This window comes from Onychomys torridus, chromosome 23 (assembly GCF_903995425.1).
Source record: "Onychomys torridus chromosome 23, mOncTor1.1, whole genome shotgun sequence".
Lineage (NCBI taxonomy): Eukaryota > Metazoa > Chordata > Mammalia > Rodentia > Cricetidae > Onychomys > Onychomys torridus.
In genome coordinates this window covers 41,697,782-41,713,120 of record NC_050465.1, presented here as the reverse complement: position 1 = coordinate 41,713,120, position 15,339 = coordinate 41,697,782, and positions in this window count along the sequence as shown.

Genomic DNA, 15,339 nt, shown 5'->3' with positions numbered 1-15,339 from the left:
TTGTGTTGACATATGTGTTTCTATCCTGAATCACTGTGTTTTGAAGGTGATCCCTTGATATATTTGGTGTTGAATTTTAAATGGTTCATGGAGTCATAGTTTTTAAATAGCAGTGAAGAGGAGACTTGGATTATCAGGCCATGCTGTATCACTCCCTGCTCTAGATGAGTTCTGTGCCATTTAAAATGCCTGTGCTATTTAAGGTGAGTGTATTGCAGCTACCTTTTGTTCCCACAATGCATCACTCCTTTGGGGATGGTACCAAATTGCTTGCATTATATTCTCACACCCATTTTCATTTCATCAGCTTTGAGGCTATATCACAGATGCAGTAGTATAAAAGCCATGCATTATACAAATTCTATTTCTTTAGGAGAAAGGATTATCTTCCTAGATCTAGGCTTTCTCAAAGTTGTGACTCAAAGCCAACATGAGCTGGGCTTCCCCTGTATTATGGACATGAGGGAGTGGCTTTGACAGTTCTGGGACAGGTGTCATTTCTAAAGTTCCCTTAAAGACATGGCTAGCATGTGCAGACTTGTAGACCATCAAGGTCAGGACATCCCATCTTATCCACAAAGTCTTTGCAATAAACAATTCTCTTCAATTAACACAAAAGCAAATGAAGGAGTTTGTTATCTCTAAGGAACTGGATTTGCAATCAGAAGGAACCATTTTGTGGGTAGTTACTAATTTAAAGAGGGATATGTATCAGCCCTGGGGCAATAAGAAAGAGAATCATGAATAATTGGTAAAAAAAAAAAATGCAGTGCACTGGATTAAAGTCAATGTAAAGAAAAATTTCATAGTTGTATGAATTTACAAAACATTTCTGTAATTTAGCACTCATCTAGAAAATGCATGTCTTGTCTGTACAGCTCAAAAAAGTCTAGACACACATGCACACCCACAAGAACACACACACACACACACACACACACACACACACACACACACATGAAAGCATTCTGCTATACTAAAGATTACCTTGTGTCCATCCTCCATTAGTATTCCCTGTCAAATGCTGCCACTATTAACATGAATTTTCTTTGGCTTTATACAAATGCCATCATGCACTATACAGCATTTCTTCTAGGCTGTTTCTTTTGTCTGACCTGGTGTCAATGAGACTATTTTTCATTTGCTGCTGGGTAGTTGCTTCATGTTTTACTTTTCTACTGTTGTGATGAAACATCACAACCAAGGCAACTTACAGGAGAAAGAGTTTATTTGGGCTTATAGTCCTAGAAGTTAGACTCCATGATGGTGGGTCAAAGATTGGTATTAGGAACAGGAAGCTGGGAGCTTACATCACAAACCTCAAGCATGAAGCAGTCGGAAATGAACCAGAAATGTTATACGTCTTTAAACTTCAAAGTCTGCATCCAGTGACATACTTTTTTCAGCAAGACCTACGGTCTAAGCCTCCCCAAACAGAACCACCAGCTTGAAACCAAGCATTCAATGCCTGAGACTATGGGAGGGTTTTCATTCAAACCATCAGATCCCAGTGTCTGGCCTCACACTCACAACAGCCATATCATAATACAAAATGTGTTTATTCCAGCATTAAAAGTCCCCATAGATAGTCTTTTGCAGTCCCTGCATTGTTTAAAAGCCCACCTTAAGACTGTTTAAAAATTCAAAGCCCCTAGGTGGGTGGTGATGACTCATGCCTTTAATCCCAGTGGGTTTCAGGCTAGCCTGGTCTACAGAGCACATTCTGAAACAGGCAGGGCGACATAGAGAAACTCAGTGTTGAAAATACAAAAAACAAATAAACAAAAACACAAAGTCCTAAGTCTCTTCTGAGCGTCAAGGCAATCTTTTAATTGTTACCCCCATAGAACAAACAAAATCAAATCACATGCTTTTAACATACAATGACATAGAATATACATTACCGTAACAAAAGGGGAGAGTGGGGACCTAGTGAGGAAACATTGAACCGAAGGAAGACCAAACCCCCTCAAGGCAAACTTTGCATCTTGTAGCTCCATGTCAAAGGTCAAAGGGCTTCGATGGCTCTGTCCTTCTGGCTTTGCTGCCTGCAATCCACCCACTTCCGCCTATCAGCTCTCCTGAGCAAATAGGCCACAGCTTTGGCATCTCCCACATCTTGGGGTCTCCACCGTAATCTAAACTATTCTCACAGGTTCACACAATGGCCTCTCACAAATCTCTTGTTCTCTCAGGGCCTCGCCACAGGGATTCACCTGCCCTGTATTGCCTGGTTTCAGAATTCAACTCTCTGGAACAGTGGATGAAAATTGCAGGACCCCTTCGCTTTCACATCCTTTCTGAATCCAGAGCCAGAACCGTAAAGATGGCGTTGCTAACTAAGCTCTACAGCTAGCTTGGGATGGACCCTTTTTGACCAGCTTGGGATGGAGCCTCCCCGTCTTGAACTACATTTACAGGAACATTTGTTTGCTGTTGCCTTTTAGAAGAAGGAAGGTTCTTCACACTTTTCCTTTCCCATGGTAGAAGCTTCGCCCGGGTAGTCTTGTCAGGAAGCACCTTCCCTGGATTCCAGTGCTCAGCCTGGGGCTGCTTTGTTAATGGCACTGATGTCCTCAACAACTGCAGTTCTCTCTCTGTGCAAGCCTTGGCTCTACCGTTAAGCACGCAGTGTGCCTTTCCTATCTAAGTGGTACATTTTGTGTTTCTTCTGCCCCTTCTGCTCCTCTTCTCCATAAGAGTGATGGCTAGTAACCCCAGAGGCACGATTAGGGCGCCTTGAAATCTCCTTTGCCATAGTCATTAGCTTGCTACTTTCAGCGACCGTATCGGGGCGACTTGTGGGATATCAAGTCCTACCTAAGCTTCCGGAAAGTGGTGTACACCAACATAGGAAAAGGCAGGCTTCACCTTTGAGTGTGTCCAAGTGGGCACCTGCCTACCTAGAGGAATAAATCACCTGTGTCAGCTTTTCACACCTCCCTTCCAGCCTTTGCTCCCTAATCACCGCTCAACCACTGCTGAGGTCCTGGAATTCCTGAAGAACAAGTGCCCATGAAAATCATAACCTTCCAAAATGAAGCGGGCAGTCTTAGAAATGATTTTTAAATATCACTTTTGTCAGTGGAGGTATGGAGGTACAGATCGGATCCCCTAGGAGTGACCGCTGTAAGGAAGATGAATTAGGTGTGTGCTTTTCCCAGTGATCACACGTGTACTGTTGGCTGAACTTTAATGGTTCTAGGGCTCTTCAATCTTTGAGATTTTTAAATCTATAAATTATACTTAATAGTTCTCATAGAAGTATGTTGGTTGCCCTATAACATTAGTTATTATTAACTATTTCCTTTATTGCAATGGTGTCGCAGGTATGCTTGGCTACAGTCTCCACTGAGATTCCTCTGCTTCTCTTTACCAGCTAGATAGTTACATTTCCATCATTTTGTTTCTCTTTTCCTAGGAAGACACATTTTATCACCTAAGGTCCAGCCTTCTATTATTGAAAGCCTGGTTCTTGAAGAAGAGAAGGGCAGCCTGACCCTCTCTGCAATGTTCAGTCTCTCCTACTTTGTGAGATATGAACCCTGGGCAGAGTGCAGACCACCCGTGGCCCAGCTGGTCTCTTTGGTGGTATCGAATTTGACTTTGGTGTTTCTGGGTAACTAATTCTAGTTTTCATTTACATGTCTGGAAGAAAGTTTATCCTGAAAAGCTGCCTTGGAAAGACAACGTGGGTGTAGTCACCGTGTTTAGAGGAAAACTAGCTGACAGCAAGGTATGGGCCATACATACTTAAATGGGTGATTGGATGAGAATGAGGTATGCCATGGTAGAACAGAAGAAAAAATCATACCAGCAGTTCATAAATGAAGAATGATGCTTCATGACACATTCATGCTGTGTTTTAGGGAACTAAGACACCGTCAGGAACAAACACCACTAGTTTATGTGCCTTTAAATTAAAAAATGAATGTTGGCAACTAAACTATAATCTTATGACATCAAATCCACATTTCCTGGAATTTTTAAACAATTTATTTTGAAAGCTTCAACAATTTCTTCAGTCTTCAATTATATTGTTTGGTGCCTGATAAGGAGTATTTGTCTTTATCTCAGTAGTGAACATGATGGACCTGTGTGGGGTAGTTCTCACCTACGTCCCTATAAAGTATTGTATGAAACAAGCAAGCAGTTACAGTTGGTTCTTCAATGGCTAATATATGTCTGACTAATACCATGCTTTGCTCCTCTTGATTGCCATGCTTTTTGGCTCGCAGAGTAAGTTTTGGTTTGCTGTTGTTGTTGCTTGAATGCTGAATTACAGTGCCATCTTTTTGAAGCTATTTTAAATAGAAATTAGATTTGTCATGTGTAACACCAATAAAAACACATTACTCAATGGCTATGATGGAAGTCTGAATAGTTATGACCGTGCTTGTTTATACCCGGGAAATGACAACCCTCATGACGGCCACGAGCTAACAGTGGTTCCAGGGTGTCACTGAGTGTTAGCAGCAACCTCATATGAAACACGTTAAAATGTGATGAACATGGCTGTCCTAACAGACTGATGAGATAGTTTGGGAGGAAATGGTCTCTCCTTTGGAAACTTTGGATCCACCACAGTTGTGCAAGATTCTTTTCAAGTTGTACTTCACAGAGACTCTAATGTGCTAATGAGGGTATGAGTCTTCCAGGGGAGCCATGTTTGGCAAAACACACTGCTCATAAATATTCTTTTGAATTTCATCTTTTTGGACCACCGATTGGAAGAAAAGACTTTGGAAATGCCAGGGTAGAGACACTGAAAGATTACGGTGGAAAGAACTTCAAGAAAAGAGTGTTTGGCAAGGACCTGCTGTGGATGGAAATGACAAAGACCTAAAACCGACCACTGAGTGTCCAAGGAAGTCACCGTTGAAGTTTTAAGAACACTGATGCAAGAGAGCAACAGATTCCACTGCGCTAAGTGAAAGGGTGGAGTATTTCATTGATGCAAACCATAGTTTTGAGAAGCATTGGTAACTGAAATGGAGGACAACCTCCAACAAGCTTGCACGTGCACAGCTCTGCTCTACTCAAGGGAGCACGACCGCCTTACTTGCCAGGTTTTTCTCATCTTAGACCACACAAGAAACTTGACCAGCTGCAGTCTGACACCTGCTCTCATGGCTCTCCTGTTTGCACATGTAAGTGCTGCATATGGAACCAGGCAAGATGCTATGCATCTTTCTCCCCTCCTGAAGCAATATGTTGTTGAAACACTGGAGAGAAATGCGGGCATCGGTTGCAAATGTGAATGAGGTGGCAGTGGAGATGAGAGAGAATGAGACACGGACCACCTGGACAGCCACTGTGCATGAAATGGAGTGGTCAGGTACCAGATTTCCAACTGACCTAGTGCTCCTAATTCTGACTAAATGGCTATACTCTGTGAAGTGTAGATGTTAGACCAACAGCCAGAACTTTTGAATGTTAATGAAAACTTATCTTGCTGATGATTTAAAAAGACATTGTATTTATGAATGTGTGTGTGTGTGTGTGTGTGTGTGTGTGTGTGTGTGTGTAGGTGTGTGTTAGCAGTTAAGAAAAAGAGGCCATGAATTTGAGAGAGAACAATGAGGGAATATATTGGAGGAGACGGAGGGAGAAAGGGAAGGGGACATGATGTAATTATATTATATTTTCAAGGGATATTATAAAATTTAAAGTGTAAATAAAAAAGACATTGGGTTGGGGCTATAGAATAGATCACTTACCTAGCATATGTGAGTCCCCATGTTCAGTACATGGTACCACAAAATGGAGGCATTAGTGCAAGTCAAAATTTTTAAACAAACACAAATGTAGTCAATAAAATAATAAGTGTTTTTCTTTTCTTCCTCCTCTTATTTCACAATAGGTTAGTGTTAAATTTCAGAAGCATTGTGAATTGAAATGCTTAATGATAGGATTTTTGGAGGAAATTGTATGTGGTAAAATAAGCTGAATGGCTAAATCCAATGGATCTTGGAAGCTCTGAGAACAGTCTTAGAAATAGAGTGAGGTCAATTAGGAGGGGGTTGAGCACAGACCAAGCAGGGTAGGGCAATTGAAAGCCCAGGGGATATGGGTTTTTCTTTTGGAATTCACCTGGGCAAATCAATAAAGAGCAAATAAAACACTGAGAATCAGTAAGCAGCTCCAAATTGACAGTAGGAGTATATAATATCCATGTCTATGGTAACTTCAGAAATGTCCACATTAATTAAAAAATTTCACAGCACACATGGTTAAATGTCTAAAATTGTTTCAAAAATTTTTAAATGAAATTCCTTTCAAAACATAGTACAAATTTCTGTCTTGGAATAAATAACATTGAGTTTAATTAACCACTTGCTGATGACTCTGGATCAATGTGTGAACTCTGCCATGCTCAACCAGCAGGTGTGGGCCACCGTGTCCATCCAGAAGGAAACTACTCCAGCCTGAGGTGCCCTGAAGGACCTCAGTCACCAGCTTCATCCTATGTTACTCTTCTAGCTTGCATCCTAAAATCTGTGACTTGCTAGAAAATAAGATGATTTCCTAGTTAGAATTTAAACTAAACACAAGCATAAGTAAGGCCTGAGGGCCTGAGGTCTACACAAAAAGACCTCAGGCCAAAATAATTCTCTAAGTTATGTGGATTTGACTAGAGAGGATTTAAACTAAATCCCTCTGGTTATTTGTTCAGCTTTATTTCTTCTCTATTACCCTCTGATTCATTGTCACAAAATGGTTTTGAATCAATGTGCATCAGTGTGTATCGATTACTTTGCATCCTTTCTGATCCTTGGGAAAAGGTCTGCTGAATGAAGAGTGTAATCAAGAGAATCATAGCAAGATTTTAACTGACGGGTAAGTTCACAAGAGAAGAAACCCTGTGATATGTAATCATTTTAGAAAAAAGTATCAAAAGCGTTCTGATCTTGTATTGCATCGTGCGCATGTGTGTGTATGTGTGTGTGTGTGTGTGTGTGTGTGTGTGTGTGTGTGTGTATGTGTGTGTATGTACATACATACGCATACATACAGACAATTTATGATTCAAGCATTCTTATTCTTGGACTTGAGCTGGCCATCTAAGATTTTTGGATATTAATATCGACTGGCTGGTGGGTAACAGCCTTCACTGTATGTCTCCTGCTTGAATATGAAGACAAGTGATCATGGAAAGTGCTTTGGTCTGAGACTGGTAAATAAGAGATGCCCTCTCAACTCCTCCACAGGGAGAGCTCCGTAAGGGTTGTAATTTGAGTGTGAGGTAAAGGTGAAGGAGAACAAGGCAATAAAAGTATAAGAGAGCTTATTAATATTAAAGAAGAAGATATATTTCATCCATGATTCCTTCTAACATTATGGGATGCCAAGAGTTAAATTAATTTTAGAGAAAAATATTAAAGTATGTCTATTTATGTATATGGATTGAAATATTTTATAGTGTTTAATGAAAACGTTGTTTTTGATCTAGTTGTTAGACTTTGATAAATTTTCACTCATAATATGGAATGAAGTACAATATATAATTAAATACTGGAAAATAACCTAAATAATAATGAAAAGTGATCAATTAAACACATTTTAATGGGGAAATGTAATAAAAGAATGACATTAGTTAATTTACTGTAAAAATAACAACATAGAACATTGTATGTAGTATATCCTCAATACTATAAAACAACTTCAAATAAACAAATAAATATGAAAAAAGAGTTTAAGCAGTAAAAACATCAACATAAATATTATTATTTACTTATTCGTGTTCCTTCTATTACATACATTCTATTATAATTTTTGTAAAATATTTGTAAAAGTAAGAGAAAAAATAATGCAAATATAAAAACAGCATTTCAGAGATTTTTTTTTGAAAGATTGTGAACTAAGGTATGAATAAGAAGAAGTTTGATAACAAATTTAAGATTGGTTTGATGAAAATATACATACATATACTGAGCCAAGTTTATGTAATGAACAGTAGATAAAATATTATTCCTACTCTAAATTCTTTCATCAGAAAAAAAATCACAGAAACAAATTGAATTAAAACTAGATAAAATAAAAAAATTTAAATTATTGAACTGAGCCATCCTGTAAAGTTCACATGTAACTGGAAATTTGTCACAAAGCTCCTTAATATGCTTTGAGCAAAAATCAGAATGCATTAAATGTTTCAAACATTGTGCCAAGGAGGCAGTTGCTGTATATTCCACTACAGTCTTGGTGTCACTGCAAGAAAGTATCGCCTTCTCAAAATAGACCCGAAGATGCTTACCTTCTGCGATTCTGCTTCACCTGCCCTAGCAACAGAACCTCTCCAGTTCCTGTCATTGTGGGTGAGAGGAGTTGGAAATAGCCATGAAGAATTAGTACGCATGGTGGGCAGCAATCTAAGTGTCTAAATGATACATGGATGTTGTTTTCATGGACTAGATAATGTGTCCAGGATATGTTAGGTAATAACTCACTGTGATAATATGCAGTACTTTTTATTTGTTATTTAAATTACAGGCTGGCTAACAGAACTCGTTAAAACACTTCAAAGCCTCTGTGTGTTTGGCTCCACCCATGGGCTGGAGGATATTTGGGTGGGTAAATGGATTTTTTTTTTTTTTTTTGTAGAAAATAGCTCTGTCAAGACACGAATGTTCTTCTTAAGGTATATTAGATAAGAACTGTCATTGAATCAGAGGACATCTGTGACATTGAGAATATACCATTGCACATTACATTCTTCATGGTCATGAGTTAGATTTTCAGAGAAACCCTACCACATACACAACAACTAAAATACTGGACTATATGACAGTGGCTATAACAGCAGCCAACTTAACTAGGAAAGAAGGAAGCCCTTGGAGGTCATGGACAGTATGTAGCTAGAAATCCACAGTTTCCGTGGGCTCTGGAACAGGTATTGACCTACAGTATCTGTATCCCCGGCAACTGAATCCTGGGCTTGTGTAGCAAGTGTAGGAGTGAGGCGTTTTAAGTCACGGATCCAAGAAGGTATAAGGCACTGTCAAAACAATCAGATCATCTAACACTAGAATGTTCAGAGCATGAATGTAGATGAAAAATACTCCTTGGAGATGGTTGTTTGGCTCGAACTGTTTGAGGGGCACCCAGGCAAGGGGATCGGGATCTGTCCCTGGTCTATGGGCAGGCTTCTGGAATCCGGTGCCTGTGGTGTGGCGCCTTGCACAGCCTTTGTGCAGTGGGAAGGGATTGGACCTGCCTAGGCTCAGTGTGCTGGGCTCTGCTGACTCCCCATGGGAGACCTTGATTTGGGGGATGTGGGGATGCAGGGTAGCTTCGGAGAGAGGGCTGGGGGGTGGGTGTGAGGAGTGAGGAGGGGGGTCTGTGCATGCTATGTAGAGTAAGTAGAAAATTTCTTAATAAAGAAAAATGAAAAAAAAAAAAAAAGAAAAATACTTCTTGGAAAAGAGGCAATAAAGAGCATGGCACAACACAAAAAATAGGAGAACAGTATTTCCCAAGAATTCTCAATCATCAACTTGCATTGACACAAGTTGGAACACAAATTTGTATTCTTCTATAATTTAAAATTTTAATAAAGCAAAACGTGAATATTAACTTGGAGTTCAGAGATATCTCAGGTTGGCAATGTCCTTAGACACACAGCAAGAGCAAACAAAACCATAAAGAATGTATTACACTTCCTGCTTGTTTGTTTTGAGTTGTGTTGTGTAGCTCAGGTCGGCCTGAAGCTTGCTCTGTAGCCCATTCTGATCTGAAGCTCATGGTGCTCCAGCATCAATCTCTCAAGCTCTGAAATCTGAGACACATGCTATCACACCTAAAGGGAATACATTGTACTTTTTCTGGAATCTGAGACACATGCTACCACACCCAAAGGGAATACACTGAATTATAAATGTTTAACTTTTTTCATAAACTGTAGCAAAGTATTATTAATAGTTTCATTTTCAGACAGAGGCATAGAAATCTTTAATAACTCATTCCATATCATACAGTCAAGTATATGCACACACACACATATAAATACATGTACAGATACATGCACATACTTGCACACACACAGCCACACACAACGCACACACACACACACACACACACACACACACACACACACACGTACACCTGTATATGCAGGTACACAGATAATATAAAGTACCAAGACATGAATTTTCCTGACAGTCAGTAGAAATAGTGATCAAAAGAATGCCATTGTGTGTGTGTTCACTAAAATAATGTAACTGTGCAAAGTAAGCCTCTAGAAATAACATAATAACTGGATTTATAAATGAATGTATGCCATACAATAGAAGAGATAATTTTGAGACTTCTTATACATCTAGGACATTTAAAATAACTTTAGTCTGATAAGCGCATCAAAGAACAGTGAGGGAAATGAGAGGCTGGAAAGATGGATAGGCCAGTATTAATGTGCTTGCCTTGCAGCCACAAGGACCTAAGTCAGATTGTCAGAAATGACCTTAAATCTTAATGTGAGCTTGTAATCCCAGTGCTGGGGGAGTATAGCATGAATCTTAAATGGTCTTATTAATAAAAACAAACCTGAGGCCAGTTATTGGGGTGAATGCTGGAAGATCAGAGAGACAGAACAAGTCACAGCTTCCTCACCTTGCTAGTTCCTCAGGTGATCCTGTTTCCTCAGGCTGGAAGCTTCTGAGTCCTCCTCCACGTGAATCTCAGCAGAACTGTGTTGCTCCAAAGCCTGAATGCTTAACCAACCAAATGCTTAACCAATTACATGCTTTTCTCCAATTGCTCTAGTTTCTGGTCTTCAGGTGTTATATATCTTTCTCTTTCTGCTGTCACTGCCTGGGATTAAAGGCTGGGTTTCTGGGATAAAAGGCATGGGTCACCATGCTTAGCTGTGGTGGGTATTGTGTGCCTTGAAATATTGTGTGTTCCCCGAAATAAACATATCTGGGGTCAGAGAACAGACAGCCACTAGAACAAAGCCAAAAATGGTGGCTAGAAAATGGGAAGAGTAAGCCAGAACAGAAGTTGGGCAGTGGTGCTGCGCACCTTTAATCCCAGCACTTGGGAGGCAGAGCTAGCCGGATCTCTGAGTTCAAGGCAACTTTAGAAACAGCTAAGCATAGTGACCCACACCTTTAATCCCAGAAACCCAACCTTTAATCCCAGGGAATGGGGGCAGAAAGAGAAAGGTATATAAGGCGTGAGGACCAGGAACTAAGAAGTAAAGCATGTAGTTAGTCAAGCATTTGGCTGGAGAAGTATTCAGGCTTTGGAACAGCACAGTCCAGCTGAGAGCCATTGGGATGAGGACTCAGAAGCTTGCAGTCTGAGGAAACAAGACCAGCTGAGCAACTGGCAAGGTGAGATAGCTGTGGCTTGTTCTGTGTCTCTGATCTTCCAGCAATCACCCCAATAACTGGCCTCGGGTTTGATTTTATTAACAAGTACCTTTAAGATTCCTACTACAGGGGAGCCTGGGAAAAGCAGACCCTGGGATTTTCTGGCTAGCCATCCAAGCATAGTCAATGAGTTCCAGGCCAGTGAAAGACCTTGCCTCAAAAAATGATGGGTATGCCTGAGGAATGAGCCACAGCACTGTTCTCTGGCATCCATATGCATATAGACATATGTGCACCCCTCTATACTTGAACATGCTAGTTTGCACATACATAAAAGCGAATACTAGCAAAGAAAAATAGAAAATATAACACAATTTTCAAGTATCTCATCTTATTTTATTTTATTGAGCTGAGTACCAAACCCAGGGCCTTGAGCTTGCTAGGCAAGTGCTCTACCACTGAGCTAAATCCCCAACCCAAGTATCTCATCTTGAAGGTACCATAGAGGTAGTAGATAAATGTTACTGGGTCAAAATTAGAAACTGGAAACCTGAAGAAGTGAGATAAATATTTACAACCAAGACATCTTTGGGTTCCACAATGAGAATGAAAATAAACAAATGATATCTACCCAAATTAATATGGACAGATGTCAGAACATAATGATCATGTAGGTGAGCTAGGTGTGAAAGGATTCATACTATGTGATGCTTCTTATATTAGTTTAAAATAGCAGTCAGAGCTAAAGGACTGTTGAGGGATATTTACTTAGAGATTTGAAGACTGTAGTTAGGACAAATGCCAAGATAGTTTACCTTTTGGGGAGAGCAGAGAGGTGACATCAAGGAAGAAGTGGTGGGGAGTTGTGTGTCTAGGGTGCTAGTAATATTCAATTTCTTATCCTAGCCGGGGTTCATGGGATAAGCTTATACAATTGTCTATGATGCACATTTTGTGTATCTTTAGTAATAAAGGTTGATCAGTAAAAGAACTAGTGTACTAGATGACAGGCCAAGAGAAAAATCTGCGAGGTGTGTGAAGAGAAATTAAGAAACTTAGATGACAAAGTCAACAGGTCCAATATACATGCACGATGATGTACCTCCCAAACCCGATGCCAGTTGTCAGAAATGATGCTTGAAAATTTTCCAGAACCTTTTTTAAAAAATTCATATTCAGGAAGTAAAGGGAACAGGACATGATTCAAATGAAATGAAATGCATACCAACTTTTTTGAAGTAAATCTGTGAGGCACTGAAGAGAAAGAGCAGAGTTTGAGAGAAATAAAGAAAGGGGAAGAAATCTTAATCTAATAGAAACCAATAGGACAGGGGGAAAAATGTAGAAGAAACAGGCTCCATGTGTACAGACAAGTAGTTAGAGGGTATTGGTAGAAGAGTCTCAATTGTTACAGAGACTAAATGTGCTAGTTAGTAAAGGTTGTCAGCCGGAAGACAAAGCAACATGTTGCCTATTCTTTTTATAAGAAACACAACAAAAACACAGCAACAAAGCAGATCAGAATGAACAGAGATGTAAAGTGTTGTGTAAACACACAACAAAGCTAGCCAGCGCACTGTGTTAACTCCCAGCGGTGGTAGGTAGCCATCCCAGCCTTGGCCTGGAAGTTCCAACCCCCATTTAGGCTTCAGTAATGGTCACACCCACAAGGCGGGGCTGAGGGAGGAAGCTGAAGACGCAGGATCCAGAGGAGAGGCCTCCTCTTGGTTTTGGGACCCTGAATGCTGGAGGTAGACTGAGCAGAGTTCTCCAGAGAACACCGCCAGACTGCGCCATACTTTTGCCAGACTCTACAACCTATCCCTTCATTTGTAAGTTACCCCACAAAATAAACCTCCCTTTTAACTATGTGGAGTGGCCTTAATAATTTCACCAATACCCAACCATATAGATTTTGAAGTGGGGAAACATTGTGGAAAACCTCCCGAAGCATCAAATAAAATTCAAATGAATGAGTAAAGATGCATGAGGGTAATATTATAGTACTGAAATGTGCAAAGAGAAATCGAAAGAACTAGTTTTTAATGACAGATGCATAATTGTGATGAGCAGCCTGGTGCATGGTCATCAGATCATTGTAGTAAAAATTGTCCTAGCATGCTCAAAACATGTGGTAGGACACATTTTCCAGTATGCCTAACAAATTTGTAGGATTGGCTAAATATTAGGTAAACAAGCAAACCTCAAAATATTGCAGAAAAGAATTCCTCCCATATCATTAACCTTAATTCAATATGGTTAAAAAAAATCTATTGTACGATTGTACATTCTCTTAATATATTTTGAAATTCAGGAACCTATTTCTATATAACCTATGCATAAAAATCAGGAAACTTAGTTCAGAACTTGAAATGAGCAAAAATAGAAATTCTATGCATCAAAATTCAGCAATGCTTTTGTAATAAGTAAATAGCTTTAAATATTCACACTTTAAGGAAGCAGTCTGAAAATAACCCTGTTAAACATGTGTCTTAGTGTTCTATTGTTGTGAAGAGATGCCATGACCATGGTAACTCCTATAAAGAAAAACATTTAATTGGGGCTGGCTTATAGTTTCATTGTCATGATGGCAGGGAGCATGGCAGCATACAGACAGACATGATGCTAGAGAGGTAGCTGAGAGTTTTACATCCAGATCCAGAGGCAGTAGAAACAGAGGGACACTGGGACTACTTTGGGCTTCGGAAACCTCAAAGTCCACACTTATTGGATACACTTCCTCTAACAAGGCCTTTCTCTCAAATAGCCCCACTCCCTGGTGACTAAGCGTTCAAACATAGGAGCGTATGGGGTGGGGACCATTCTTATTAAAAAGCATCATGCAAACACTAATCAAGTGGTATGTATTTGCTACAGTGTTAGGTATAGAGTAGTTAAATTATGTGAAATCTGGACACTTTTCCTTGTAGTGTTTCTTTGTCAAGGAACACAATATATATCAATATATGTTTCTGACATACTCATGCAAGCATGGATAAAGGAGAGACAAAGGATGGTAAGCATTTTATCTATTTTATTTCTGTCAGATTATTTTAGGATTCAAGGAGGAGATGAACTACAAATTGGACTCAAAATACTTAAGTAGTTAAAAAACAGAGAATGCCACACTGTACTATGGCAGGGATTTAGGTTAGAGGGTAGACACAGAGTGGTAGTAGAAATTACATTAAGTTTGAATTTGTACTTGAGCAGTTCTAAGAATCCATATACCTGAAAAGTATGACCAAGTGTGGTACAATGTGCTGGGATTTAAGAAAGAGTATACCCTGTCTCAGCTTATCCAGCAGTAGAGGTGGAAACAGGAATTTAAAACACAGTGAGATAACTAGAGATATTCACCACCCAGGAAGAGGATCTCACCTTGGTTTGAGAAGGTGGTCGGAGAAAAGGGCAGATGGCATCTTAGGAGCTAAAGAAAACACTGGGGCGATGGATGTAAGAGGGGGGACTCTTTTTCCACAGGAGGTCACAGTACAGGTTTCACCGAAGTGTGAAATGTGCTCTGGTATTGGTGAGATTACAATTAGTTCAGTGTGAGCAAGCACATAGTGGAGATAAGGAGGGAGATGGCCCTGGGAACTAAGCAAAACCTATGCTATATCTTCAAAGTACAGTATAAAACACTAAGTACTTTGTATTGAATAGTAGGGCAAGAGGGTTTTCTTGAAGCATTTTCAACATGCTATTCACTTGACTTCAGGAATTATGTTTTATTTTTCTCGTAATAATAAAAATTATATATAATTATATACATTTCTCATAATAATATAAATAAAAAATTGAAAGAGAATTCATATCAAGCTAAATAAGACATAGAAGGCAAGTTTGACTGTCCCAGTCATTCAGGAAAGGAGAGGGTAGTATTCCAGAATATGATATGAAAAGAAGTTAATGGGTTCTGGAGACATTTAGGAGATAATAATAACAACAGAATCTGGTTGCTACTGTGTACAGGGCTATGAAGGAGAACAGAGGCAGAGAAGCCCAGACCTCTAACTTCAGTAGCAAG